Raw genomic sequence first — 14,046 nt, forward strand, 5'->3', positions numbered from 1 at the left:
CATCCTGGCCCTCTTGCGGAAGACCGCACACCGTCTGTCGACGGCGGCGTGGTCCTTCCCGCAGTTGGCACAGGATAACGGGCCGTCCCTCGGCCTCGGGCAGTCCGATACGATGTGCTCCCCGGCACACCTTACGCAACGGACCGCACGATGACAGTTGTAGGAGGCGTGTCCGAAGGCCTGGCAGCGATGACACTGAGCAGGCCCTCGGATTGGACGCCATCCCTCGACCGTCACCCCCGGCAGGTACAGCAGTTCGTTGACTGCGTACAAGCGGGCGAGGTCGTCCTTCGAGAGGTGGTCCAGGGCTACGTGAAACACGCAGCCCGGACGCCCTCTCTGGGACCTAATGCACCTGGCATATCGAGCCGGGAATCCCAGCTCCTTCAAGGCATTGATGACTTCTGCCTCGTCGGTGTCGGCAGGGAGGCCCCGGACTGCCACCTTCGAAGGTTTCTCCTCCGCCAGGGCGTAACAGTACCATTTAATGGTACCGTCCCTGGCAGAGGCCTCCGAAAGGTAGGCCTGGACCGCCCTATACTCCTCAACCGACGTCGGCAGAAATCTAAAACCGGTGCCGAAGGGTCGCGCCGAGGGGGCACGGCCTAGGCGCTCCCTAATGGCCGCCATGTGGCGGGACCAATTTGGAAGGGCCTCCACCATAATTGGCGGGTGTCGGCGCAGTTCCTCCTGGGCGCGACCCCTCGGCCTCGGGGGAGGGGCTCGTGAGGATTGGGAAGTCCTCTGGGCGGTAGGGATACCTGGCCTAGCTGCCATGGCAGCATAGGAGGTAGAGGGAGTGGGGTTGGGCTTAAGGACCTGTTGAGGTCTGGTAGACTCGAGGTCCATGTACCTGGTGGAGTCCAGGTTGCCCGCCGTGCCGCTTAGGGCGGGGGCACCTCGGGTTGAGTCTACCGGGATTGGGGATAGAGTTGGGGAAGGAGATCGAGGAGGGGATCTTACTTGCCTTAGGGCTGTCCCTGTCCTGGCGGGAGCCCTAGGCTTTGGAATTGGTTGGGCTGGGATTGGACTCCCAGAGGGGGACGAAGACCTAGATGAGGAAGGAGTGACCGATTCGGTTGAGGAATGTGCAGAGGATGTGGTCGCACTCTCCTCTCCCTCCGATCTAGACGAGGGGCCTAATCTTGGACGCTTGTCCTTCTCGCTCGATGAGCCTCGGTCGGACTCTGACCTGGCCTTCTTCCGCGGCCGAGAGGGCCCAGAGGGATCGGTCAACGGGGGAAGGATATCTTCCTCCGGTTCGATCCTCGGAGTCCTCTGGGCCGCGACCGGAGGCCCGGGCGGACTGTCCGTCCCGAGTCCCATCGAGACTGTACGGGTTGCCGGTGAAGGTCGGAATCTGAGGTTCGTCATCACTTGACGTCCCTTGCAGGACGGGCCGGGTGTGCTGATTATGGGGGGTGATGTCCCCCCCGACATGTTCTAGCCAATATTTTTACGGTCACCACGACTGTCGGTACATCCGTGGTATTTGTACACTGTAAGCTAGTTACCGACCAATGTATTGTTAGCTTAGAGGTGCTTAAGTTAATTGAATTAAACTACTTAATTGACTAAATAATAATGCTATAATGTAAGTGGGAAAATTTGTAAAAATTGTAGAATATAAAGAACTAAGACAAACAAAAAGAAATAAAACTAAGGATTAAACAGACTTACACTCACTCTGCGATCCACCCTGCAGGCGCCCGCCGCGGCCGGCCACTCGTAGTGTGCATAAAGAAATTAACAAAAGGAAAACAAATCTACTAAAGTACAATGGACTTACCACTGACGGCTCGGTCCAATCTATGTGTATCTAAATTTTAACCTATTTAATCTAATAAGTAATAAACTAATAATATGGTGTAAATAAAATAAAAATAAATGAAAATCAAATTGAAATTAACTTAAAAAAAAGAAAAGGAACTATTAACAGTTTTGTACATGTACGCGTCGAGAGCGCAATCGCCCCGACACGATACCAATGCACCTGCAAGATTCCACCCCAGCTTGTAAGTAAGGTGGGGATAGAATTCCGACAGCTACATAAAATTAATTTAAATCTATAATCTACAAACAACCACTATCAGCCAGCAACGGCGGGAAACCTACGGTGTGTTCGTACTAATTATCAAAGAGAAAATTACTAAAAAATGATTATATACTATAAAGGTGGATTATACTATTAATGGCCACTTACAAAGGTCGGTCAGTTCGCCAATATGGAAGCATAAAAATTGAATTTGTATTTACAAAATTAAAATATTACAAGTATGGAGGGTATATTTAAATTAACTTAGCTTTAAAGAAATGAATCTGCCACAGTGGCGCTAGTTGTGATTAAAGTGAAATTATAATAATTAATATCAAAATATCAAAATCAAAATTAATTTAATTAAATAATACTATAGAAAAAGAATAAAAAATTATAAATTAAACAATAAGGAATAAGAAAAACTACTATACACTACTAAATCTAAGAACAAACTATTACGGGTTCCCGACGTTGCCGTGGTCCACCACCGTAAATCGGCTTACGCGGGTTTAGTAACAGCCCCTCCTAACCCCGAAGGGTAGGGGAGGACTGGGAACGGACACAGATGGCCAGACTCAGAGGCGCTAACGTAACTCGGTTTTTATTCTTAGAATAAAATGAGTACGCAGCTTTTCCAGGCTGAACGACAACTACCCGCAATTAACTGATGTTAAAGAAAGAAAGTGTCGAACAACTCACCTGTTCCCGGGTCCTGCGTTACGTTGCTCGGAACGTCTCCGCGCCGAAACAACACCGCTAGATCGAACACTCGCACTTTGGGCACACACAATCGCACAGCACAAACAATCGGGGCCTCGTAGCACTGGTGTCCCGGGCTGTGTTTGTACGTGATCACCCCGTCCGGAGTCACCCCAAACGCGGCTGGCTGTGTAAATCGATCTAAGTTCGGCAGGCTACGCGGGAGTGCGACTTAATTAGCATAATACACCTTCGCAATTAGATTCGCGATATAATCCAAGAAATAATAAAGAAATTTAACAGAAAATAATAGCAGCTTCTGAAAAATAAAATGAAAATATCATCAATAGCTCAAACTGTCAATGGTTACTGGTGGTATGAACTCTTGTGAGACCGCACGGGTAGGTACCACCACTCTGCCTATTTCTGCCGTGAAGCAGTAATGCGTTTCGGTTTGAAGGGTGGGGCAGCCATTATAACCATACTGAGACCTTAGAACTTATATCTCAAAGTGGGTAGTGCATTTACGTTGTAGATGTCTATGGGCTCCAGTGGCCACTTAGCACCAGCTGGGCTGTGAGCTCGTCCACCCATCTAAGCTATAAAAAAAACATGTATTTGACCATAAAATTTTTTACTGCCTAAAATGGACAGAGAAACTCACAACTCATCGGTTTAATCAGAGAAAAAATTGTAGTATTAATTGTGTTACAGCCCAACGGTGATGCCCTCGAACCAGTGTGCTTACTGCGAGTTAACTTCTCGAGCGCGTAAAAGTTAACCCAAAGTATGGCGTCGGACAGGGTTTCTACGTTTGCCGCTAGGTGCGTTGTTCCAACTCCATACAAATTTGAGTTAACTTTTACGCTATAGAGAAGATAAAAAAAACTCGCACTAAGTACACAGGAAGCGAACCAGAAACAGAATCTGCAGCCGCCTACAAATCCCCAATAGTTCTAAGACCAGGCCAAACTCACCGTCGATCCAAAAAAGGTCCATCTATGAAAGGAAACTCAAATAATTATTATTTATTACCCCCTAACATCCCCTTTTAACGACACAAACGCTGACTAATAGGGTTAAAGCCCTCATCATGAACGTGAAGATATTTTTATAGTGCTCCAGGAATGCTATGAGTTTCCCAATGAAGTCGAACCCTTGACATTTCCATGATTTAATGCTTAACTGGATTTGCGTAAATACATAACGGATATCATCGTCTTATTTGGTGAGCATTATATTATATATTTGGTACCATTTCTTAAATGTGTTTTCTTTTACGAACGAAATATGTCCTTTTCCAAAAAAAAAAGCTCATTTTTAATATCAACTGTTTTTCGTTACGCTCCAAACAAAAATAGTAAATTCGATTAGTGTTAGTGAACTAAAAAAATAATTTATTACTCTGATTGAATATCCGACCTCACGACCTAATGACCATAAAGTAATTTTCGGAGTCCATAGACATCACACGTGAATATAGTAACTTTGAGACACGAGGTCGAAATCTCGGTGGCATTGTTACTTGACTATGTGGCTACCAATAACTAAAACGAAATGTATGATTAAAATACCAACCAATTGACAGAATTCATTAGTGGAACGCATTGTGGCACAACTATTTAAGTGTTAAAGTTTCTTAGAGACATTCCCTTATATGATGTCCATGGGCCTTAATGACTAATTAATACCAACGAGATCCTGATCTTCCGCCTATCTACAGCAAAAATCCGTATTAAGCAATGTTCGTTTTAAAAACCTATCGTGTACTTTTGCTTGTATGAATTGATTCACTAATGAGTTTGCACAGCTTGTATGATACTTGTTTTGACGAAACAAAAGTTGTGCAAAAGTGTAAATTTTGCCTAAAGTTATATGCGGGGATGTAGCTCAGTGGTAGAGCGTTCGCTTTGCATGTGAAAGGCCCTGGGTTCGATCCCCAGCATCTCCAGTGTCCTCTTTTTTTTTAACTACACTGTGTCTACTTTTTACACAACTTTGAAAGCAATATCTGTTAGTATAATAAATAATAGTTCAAAAAAACTAAAAAAATACGCTTTTATAGAAAATCCAATAGAAAATAAATTTGAATTAAAAATAGTGTAAGAAAAAATGATTTTATTGTAAAAAAAGCGTGGGGTGCATGGTATCAGTAGTTATAAATATTTTATGAACAGATATGAGTAGAAGGGTTATTTTGATAATATCCTGAAAAGCACCCCACGCTTTTTTACAATAAAATCATTTTTTCTTACACTATTTTTCATTCAAATTTATTAAAATTTATTTTCTATTTTTTAGTTGGATTTTCTATAAAAGCGTATTTTTTTAGTTTTTTTAAACTATTATTTCCTTATTTTTCATTATTCAGTTGAATTTCAATTTTAGCAAAAATTTTTTAAATATTGAATTGTCCTCGGTCCTTAATAAGTATGCCAAATTTTGAGTTAATTCGACGTTTTGAAGGGGGTCAAAATCATGTTCAAAGATTCCGTTACATACATACATACATACATACGTCTGAAGCTAATAAAAGCGTATTAAAATGAGCACTTAGACATACTTTATTCATTATTATGGAATACATTGAATAGTGCTCATTTTTTCTGAAGCATTATTCGATGACTTTTTCAGTCGACCCTGAGTTAACGCCACATTGGTACGGTCTACGGATTCAATTCTCGGTCAGTATCAATAGCGTTAAAAAACAAACAAATAAACCAAAATTGAGATTTAGTCATAAAAGCTTTTCAACCTGGGTTATATTATCAGTTGTTGCTTTTCTCTAAAACTTATTGGCTGGGGCTTGTCTCTAAATTATAACAGGCTTTGGGTTTTTTTTATTGCTTATATCGGTGGACCAGCTCACAGCCCATTTGGTGTTAAGTGGTTACCGGTGCCCATAGACATCTAGAACGTAAATGCCGCCATCCACCTTGAGATATGAGTTCTAAGTTTCAATATATGTAGTTACAACTGTTGGCCCATCCTTCAAACCGAAACGCATTACTGCTTCACGGAAGAAATAGGCAAGGCGGTGGTACCTACCCGTGCGGACTTACAAGAGGTCCTACCACTTGTAATTAGGCAAATTATAATTTTTCGGATTTGATTTTTATTACACGATGTCATTCCTTCACCGTGGAAGTTAATCATGAAAATTTGTTAAGTACGCATTTCATTACAAAAATTTGTACCCGCCTGCAGGATTCGAACACTAGTGCATCGCTCAACACGAATGCATCGGACGTCTTATCCTTTAGGCCACGACGACTTCAAATAGAAGAATTCTTCTGGTTTCGATTTAATTTCGATTTTCCTGGCAGTTATCAAGTGCTTGAAACCCGTCTCCTACCTTGAGACATGTCCCACCCTTCAAGTTGAAAAGCATATTAGCTTCTATTAGTGCATACTGAACTGTGTGATCCGATGGAGATACCATTTGGTCTGTGACGTCACCCTGGACAGGTCCAATTGGAACCTCCAGATCGACTCTCCGTACTTTTAGATTCTCCAAGCACTGGTCACCGCTCTCATCGAAATCGTCGAAGAGTTCGACGCGCAACTTAACCCAAGAACCCAACTGTTCCCCAAGAACCCAAGTTTTTCCTTTTCTTGTTGTTTGTTTTTAGTTGGCCATAGGAATAATTAAAAAGGACTTTTCTTCTCTTTCAAGCTTAGCCCTACCCTCAGATTTTGTCCTCTTTTTTTGTTGTCTTTATCATGCAATCCTTTGTAATTATATAGAAGTATTGATATCAATTTGAAAGGCATTTAACTCACTATCGGCCCCGCCCCAAGATCATTTCGTATATTCATCCAACAGCAGTAAACGCGATCACCTATGTAACAGAGTATCAGTTGGAGAGTACAATGCGCGAACGCATTGAAGACCAAAAACTTAAAACTTTGATTCCAAACAATGACCTACTCTTGATGTGGATTACAAATCCAAAGTAATGACGTTTGTTCTACGATCTACAACATTGCTTAGCTAAAAGTAATTTTGAGTTAACACATGTATAAGGGGATGTAGCTCAGTGGTAGAGCGTTCGCTTTGCATGTGAAAGGCCCTGGGTTCGATCCCCAGCATCTCCAAATTTTTATGTATTTAGCAAACAGTTCTTTGCGACATAGATTTTGTATTTTTTCAATTCCGTATCTACTAGCTGTCTGGCACAAATCGCTTTAAGCAACAAGACACCATTTTGCCTTCGGATTTCGTTACAATAATAAAATTTATTTACAGTAACATTTTGGTAATAAATATGTATTCAATGAAAATTTTACTATAATACTTTTTTTTTCATTAGGTCAGATCAGCGATTTCCAACCTGTGGTACCCTTGGGAGTACGTGACAATTATATTAGTATCTAACTGGAAATGGTTATTGGTAACTGAGCGTTAAGTTATTCATATAAACTAACTTTTTTTGCTTAGATTGTTGGACGTGCTCACTGCCTACTTGGTGTTAAGTGGTAACCAGAGCCCATAGACATCTACAACTTTACTGCCACTTCGAAACATAAGTTGTAAGGTCTCAGTTTTAACAGTACAACGGCTATCCCCTTCAAACCGAAACGCATTACTGCTTCACGGCATTATAAAATATGTAATTATGTATGTTTATACTAAATTTCACTTATAAAAGCTATTTTACATGATATTAATTTGTAAAGTAGGTATCTTTCCAACATCTGTTAAGATATTTAGCTGAATACTCGAAGTTTAGGAATTATGGGGTTAGGTAGGAATATAGGTAAGGATCTTGCCACAGGCAAAAAGCACATAAAATATATTATGTGTACGCATTTTACTGTGAAATAAAAATATTATATGCTTGATCTTGACACAAGTGTAAGAAAAAAACTTATGAAACCTTATTTATATCAAATATTAATGTAATAAATTTATATTTATGACTTTATTTCTAGTATATATTTACAGGTTTTTTTTTATTGCCATATAGGCAGACGAGCATACGGCCCACCTGATGGTGAGTGTTTACCGTCGCCCATGGACTTCAGCATTGCCAGGGGTAGAGCCAAGCCGCTGCCTGCCGTCAATAAGGGTCAAATTTTTTTTTTTTCTATTTTACTATAAGTTTATTACACGGTGTACTCACTCTCCGTAGTGTTAATTCAACAAACAATATAAACTTCTGAATACGTAATAAAACATAGCCACGAATTGCTCGAAGTTCGTCGACAAACAGATTGACAGTGCGACCGTAATGTGAAAGGTGAGCCCGGGAACGGGAGGAATTAGCAATAAAAACTTTTTTACAATAGCCGCGCCGGGAACTACGTGCGAATAGTGATGTAGGGCTCGACGAGTAAATTAACCCATAGACACAGCCCACTGAGTTTCTCGCCGGATCTTTTGTGGGTCACGTTTCCGATCCGGTGGTAGATTCTGCGAAGCACTGCTCTTGCTAGGGCTAGTACTAGCAACAACTCCGATTTGAGTCCCAGGAGCTCACCTACAGCATAGGTAGGGAAAAAAAAAGTTTATGTGATATTTTGTTTAGGAAAACGGGAGATGTTTGATTTTATTTATAATGAAAATTGAAATCATTCGAAACTGTGTGTAATTTTAAGACATAAACTGTATGCTCTATATACACATTGAGATCGGGAGTAAATAAACCTTCAGGATTTTTTTAAGATTAACGCAGTTTGTTTAATTAAATTTACATTATTATTTACAATTACAAATGTTTAAATAAGCTGGTAATGAGTTTTATTTATTTTAATACTATTATCATCGATACGGGCTTATGTGAGCAATCGATAAGTTCCCAACACTATGGTGGTCGTTCAAGCAATTATTCTTGGGCGCAACTCATTTGCATTTCTTTATTGGATCGCTCGAAAATTGAGAGAAATTCACGTACTCTGTTTTAATTACAAAGTGTTTACATTTATTTTATTGAGTTTACGTTGAGTATTGAAACTAATTCGCAAAAATAAACCAATAACTAAGATTTTTCCATTCAATGATGTAGAATTAAAACTAATAAAAAGAAATGCCATTGAACCCCTTCTGAAAACGAAAACACAGGACTTTAACACACCTTTACTGGTGGTAGGAACTTTTGAGAGTCTGCGCAGGTAGGTACCACCACCCCGCCTATTTCTGCCGTGAAGCAGTAATGCGTTTCGGCTTGAAGGGTGGGACAGCCGTTGTAACTATACTGAGACCTTAGAACTTATATCTCAAGGTGGGTGGCGCATTTACATTGTAGATGTCTATTGGCTCCGGTAACCACTTAGCATCAGGTGGGCTGTGAGCTCGTCCACCCAATTATGCAATAAAAAAAGTTAAAAAAACAACAGGAGAATAATATTCAATTGTTAATTTATGCTTAAATACTTTTCCTTCTTAGTCAACTCTTAATTTAAAGCCAAGTGTCTGGACAGCCCTGCGTGTTTTACGAACTCATTCGGAAATTGTGGATGTCACGAACAACTGTTAACTTTACAAATAGTTTAATTAATTGTAAATACTGTTCTCGAAGATTTTTATGAGTCGCCGACATGATAAAAATGATAAAAACTGTAAAAATAGCTGTAAATAATTCGAGACAAGCTACGAACTATTCGAAATGCTTTTAACACATTATTCAACAAAAAACTGCTTTAACCTTTTTTTTTAAAGTAATTTCCACGTTTCACGAAATAAACCTAAAGTGTAGTAGTGCTAAATATGTATAAACAGTGCAATTGCGGGATTGCGAATACATCAGCGAGGAGTCCCCATACATTGCGTTAATAGCGCCATCTCTCGCCGAAGCACATAAAACTGAATGTTTTATGTAATGCTCCGAAGCGTACCTTCGGTTTGGGAAGAAAAATGGCATTGATATCATCAATCGGGAATTGATTGAATTGTTTTTTTTTGTAGCTTAGATGGGTAGATGAGCTCACGACCCATCTGGTGTTAAATGGTAACCTGAGCCCCTGAGAAATGAGTTGTAAGGTCTCAGTTTTAACAGTACAACGGCAGCCCCACCGTTCAACCGAAACACATTACTGCTTCACGGCAGAAATAAGCATGGTGGTGGTATCTACCCGTGCGAACTCATAAGACGTCCTACCACCAGTAGTTGTTTGTGATTTAATAAAAAAAATGAATATAACTGAATATATTGAAGAGCAAGAGTGCCAAACAAGAGAAACGTTTTTACCACTCATTACTTATACGGTATTACTTAGATATAATACCCGCGCAAATATTTATAAAAAGGAATTATTGATTATATACTAATTTTTTTTACTGTCCTTGCAGGTAGACGAACTTATGGCCCACCTTATGGTGAGTGGTTACCGTCGCCCATGGACTTCAGCAATGCCAGGAGCAGGGCCAAGCCGCTGCCTACCATTATAAATAAATAGTAAATAAAATCTATTTATGGGCTACATTCTGAATAAGTAGATAAATTCTACGGTATTAACTTATGATCATGTTATATCTGGATTAGAAATACGGCAACTTACTAAACCGAGCAATCTTCAATCTAAGAAGACGGAAAGAAATTTATTTGTATAAAATCCTTTTTTGTTGTTATAATATTACATATTACCGTACAATGGGGTAAATAAGGACAAAATCGACCTTCAGATTGAATTTTAAAATAGTTCCAATTAAATAGTCACTGCTCAACCAAAGAAATAAGTTGAGTCTTGAACGTACCTAGGTGATAAAAACCGTTACATTATTTTAATTATTCATTTTAAAGAAATAATCGGTAAAATAATGGCCGTCCCAATTTACCCAGCGTCCGGGGTAAATTGACACGGTTAAGGGTTAAATTGGGATATTTGTAAGGGTTGTCAACTCGCAGTACTGCGATATATAGGTAGGTGCCATTTAATTATTTATATGGACCGAAATGATGAATACAATCCATAATTTAAGCACAATACACAACATAGTGTAAATTAAGCTGGTTTCTATTCCGAAGCGATGTGACGTGAATGATAATCAACAATACAATGATCAAAAAAAGTATGCGCATGTTATATTTTAGAAAATTATTATTTAATTTCCTTAAAAATCACAACTCTGAAACAAAATCATAAAATAGAATAAAAAATAGTAAACAAAAGGACTGGAAATGCATTAATACAATTTAATTTAATCAACATTTTCGAAATAATCTTTGAGCAAGAGTAAGATATCAGGTGAATAAGATAAAAAAACAGCTTTATCTGATTACTGCCAATAATAACAAAAATAAAAGAAATTCTTTCTAAGCGAAATAACTAAACTCAATTAATTCACTCACTCATAATTGGATATCTCGGATTTTTAATTAATGTTACATTTAAAATCTGAGACCTGTTTTTATTTGTGTGTGTTCGTTGTGAATGTTAACAAAATCATGATTCGATGCGTGAATAGATTCTGAAATAACAAAAGTTTTGATTCGTTTGAGTTCTTTTAACTTTTAATTTTTTTTATTACTATAAAGAACATACGACCGGGCAGATATTACAAGGTAAATGTCGCGAAAAAAAAGTAATTATATATATACTTTTCTTTTACCTATAATACTTACATAAACTAACTGATAAACACATTAACCTTCTTTACATCACGCAATTAAGTGATAGTATAGGCTATAAAATCTATTATAAGATATCAGTGACAACCCTAACAAGCCATCCCTATTTTGTCTTTTGGCGTTCCAATTTTGTGTTTTCTCGTCCCTAATTTTTCCAGTCTCGTTCCAAATTACCCTACATACGTCCCAATTTTCCCCAAAAAGAAAGGAAAAAATATACATTTTTTATTTTGTCGAAATATTGTATTTAAAATAAGAATATTGCAACTTACCGTTTGTTGTGGTATTTCCAGGTGTATTAAAAACTTATATAAACTGTGATCTTATTGAAAAAACAACGATAATATCACTTTTTTTAAAAGTTCTTTAAGCTGTTTTAAAACGCACTTTTCAACCACTATTTTCAATTTAATTTGACGAATTTTTGGGACCAACTTAACTCATATTTAGTACTTCCATAGTTAACTTGGTTTTTCTTCTATACATTGATAAATATTAACATAAACAAAATTAGGTAGATTCCGTGCTACAGGTACTTTGAGAATCTTCCGCAGGTTTGTCCCAATTTACCCCAGGATCCCAATTTACCCCATGTCATGGTATATTGTAGTTCCCTACATAGCACACGATTGATATTTTGGTATTAGATAACACTGCGGAGCTATGTCTACGCCATATTCTCCATACTTTTAAAACAGTGGAATTGTTTGTTCAATTCAAAAAAATAATTTTGTAATCAATAGGTATTTAATAAGGGAATAGTAGATCAGTCGTTGCATAAATTCTAATCACACTTATTCGAGTAGGAACGTACTTAATTTCATTTCTACGACTTTAGTGGCATCTAAGTAAATATATTATATCTCAAAGTTAGGTAAAAAGTCCTTAAAAAAAGTCACATCATATATTAGATCTATAGTACCGTACACAGTAGATAAAACTCTTTTTAAAAACAGCACAGCTGCATTCGTGACGTAATTAAAATACTATCGATTCAAAACTAGTTTATGTAATGTAATAATGCACGTAGATTCAAAACTACTTTATGTAATGTAATAATAGTAGGTACTTTTAAATTTTGTCAACGTACCTACAATAGATTTTATCAGTCAATGTGGATACAAAACTTTTCGATAACTAAATGGGCATAACAATACTGTTTACTATAATATTTTATAATTTAAATACTATTTTATTGGCTTCATTATCCTAGGCATCGTCTTTTTCGTCCTGCAATACTTCACGGCGACCGGAATCGACAACACGAATAAATCTTATCAAACGCGTAGAGGAAAATATATTGCGCACGACGAAACTAAAAAAGGAAAACTAAAACATTTTTCAAAACGGCAAAATTTATGGACGTACAATTGAATTTCACAGTTGATTTGAGCGGCCTGGTGGGACCGCTCGAGAAATCCTTTCGGTTTTCAAATTCGGAACGCATCTGTCAAATAACGGCGGGAAAACATAGACCGCGGAGCTGCCAGCCCAACCAAGGGGTCGCCATGTGTCAAACAGGAAATAGTTATTTATGGGCACCATTCACAAATTGCATTCGTGGCCGAATTGATATATTGGAATGTTTTATATGCAAATGCCGTTCTAAAAGGAATGGGTTGGCCCAGAAACTGATCTTAAATGATTTAGATGTACGCTACGAATCTTTAGACAAGAATAACGATACTTTACTGCACAAAAAAATATAACATACATTAAAAATAAATTACAACGCAGGCTTAGCTTGAACAATGAGGCAAACGTTCTAAGGCAGGCACGCAGATAAGTAACAAAGAAATTAACGGGCTATTTTCGCTGTATGAATCTGTAAGTAGCTTTAAGGAATGCCCGGCTCGGCATCCCTGTATTATTTTTGCTAGGTAAGGCTAGCACGGGCACCTCACAAACCAAATGTCAGCCGCCTAATACCATTAAAACTTATGTTTGAAGTCTCAATGTCATTGGAGCGTACAGGAATACCAGAAAACTATCAGGAAGTTTCGAAAATTACTAGCACCTAACCAATCTCAAAAACATTCATACAAATTAGAGTTCGCCTCATAATCGAAATTCTCACATTCAAATTCAAATAATAATCACTGCACACATTTAGTTTTATTATAGTACCTAATTCCATTTTTTCATTTGCCAAAAAAAACCTGACACTAACGCTACAAACATCGGTTAACAAACGAGATTAGGAACTAAATTGTTGTTTTTTTGTCTTATTTGAAAGAATAAAAATTATTTCCGAATTAATTAATAAACGGTTTTAATAAACAGAAGATATTGTATTACATTGACAATGGTGTAACGTGGTACTTTTTTTACTCTTCCTTTTCTAGTAACCCGAGGGGTTATTCTAGATTCACCGGGCTAGTAGGTGAGCTCACGGGGCTCAACCGAGAGTGTTGCTAACACTGGCCCTAGCAAGAGCAGTGCTTCGCAGAATCTACCACCGGATCGGAAACGCCACCCACTGAAAAAACGTGGTACATAGACTTATTTATATATAGATTAATCGATTTTGTTTTAGTCATAATTCACAAAAAAAATAAAATATAATAGGCAGGTTAATACGCACTAAAACAAATATTAAAAATCAACACAAACATACAATATAACGATATCATCGCTAAAATGTATCTCGTTAGTAAATTCAACAAAGCGGATTCGAAAGGTTTTATTTGAAACAATTCAATACAATTTCTCTATTCCCATATATTTGAGTCACGTTTG

General features: G+C 38.2%; 2 non-coding genes across 2 annotated transcripts; both read left to right on the top strand.

Moving 5' to 3' along the window:
* The first annotated feature begins 4,616 nt into the window (after positions 1-4,616).
* Positions 4,617-4,688, top strand: TRNAA-UGC (transfer RNA alanine (anticodon UGC)). The gene has a single exon. It is a non-coding gene; the product is annotated as a tRNA-Ala (tRNA).
* Positions 4,689-6,763: 2,075 nt separating this feature from the next.
* TRNAA-UGC (transfer RNA alanine (anticodon UGC)) lies at positions 6,764-6,835 on the top strand. Its single transcript has one exon. It is a non-coding gene; the product is annotated as a tRNA-Ala (tRNA).
* Positions 6,836-14,046: the final 7,211 nt, after the last annotated feature.

This window comes from Bombyx mori, chromosome 7 (assembly GCF_030269925.1).
Source record: "Bombyx mori chromosome 7, ASM3026992v2".
In the NCBI taxonomy this organism is placed as follows: Eukaryota; Metazoa; Arthropoda; class Insecta; order Lepidoptera; family Bombycidae; genus Bombyx; species Bombyx mori.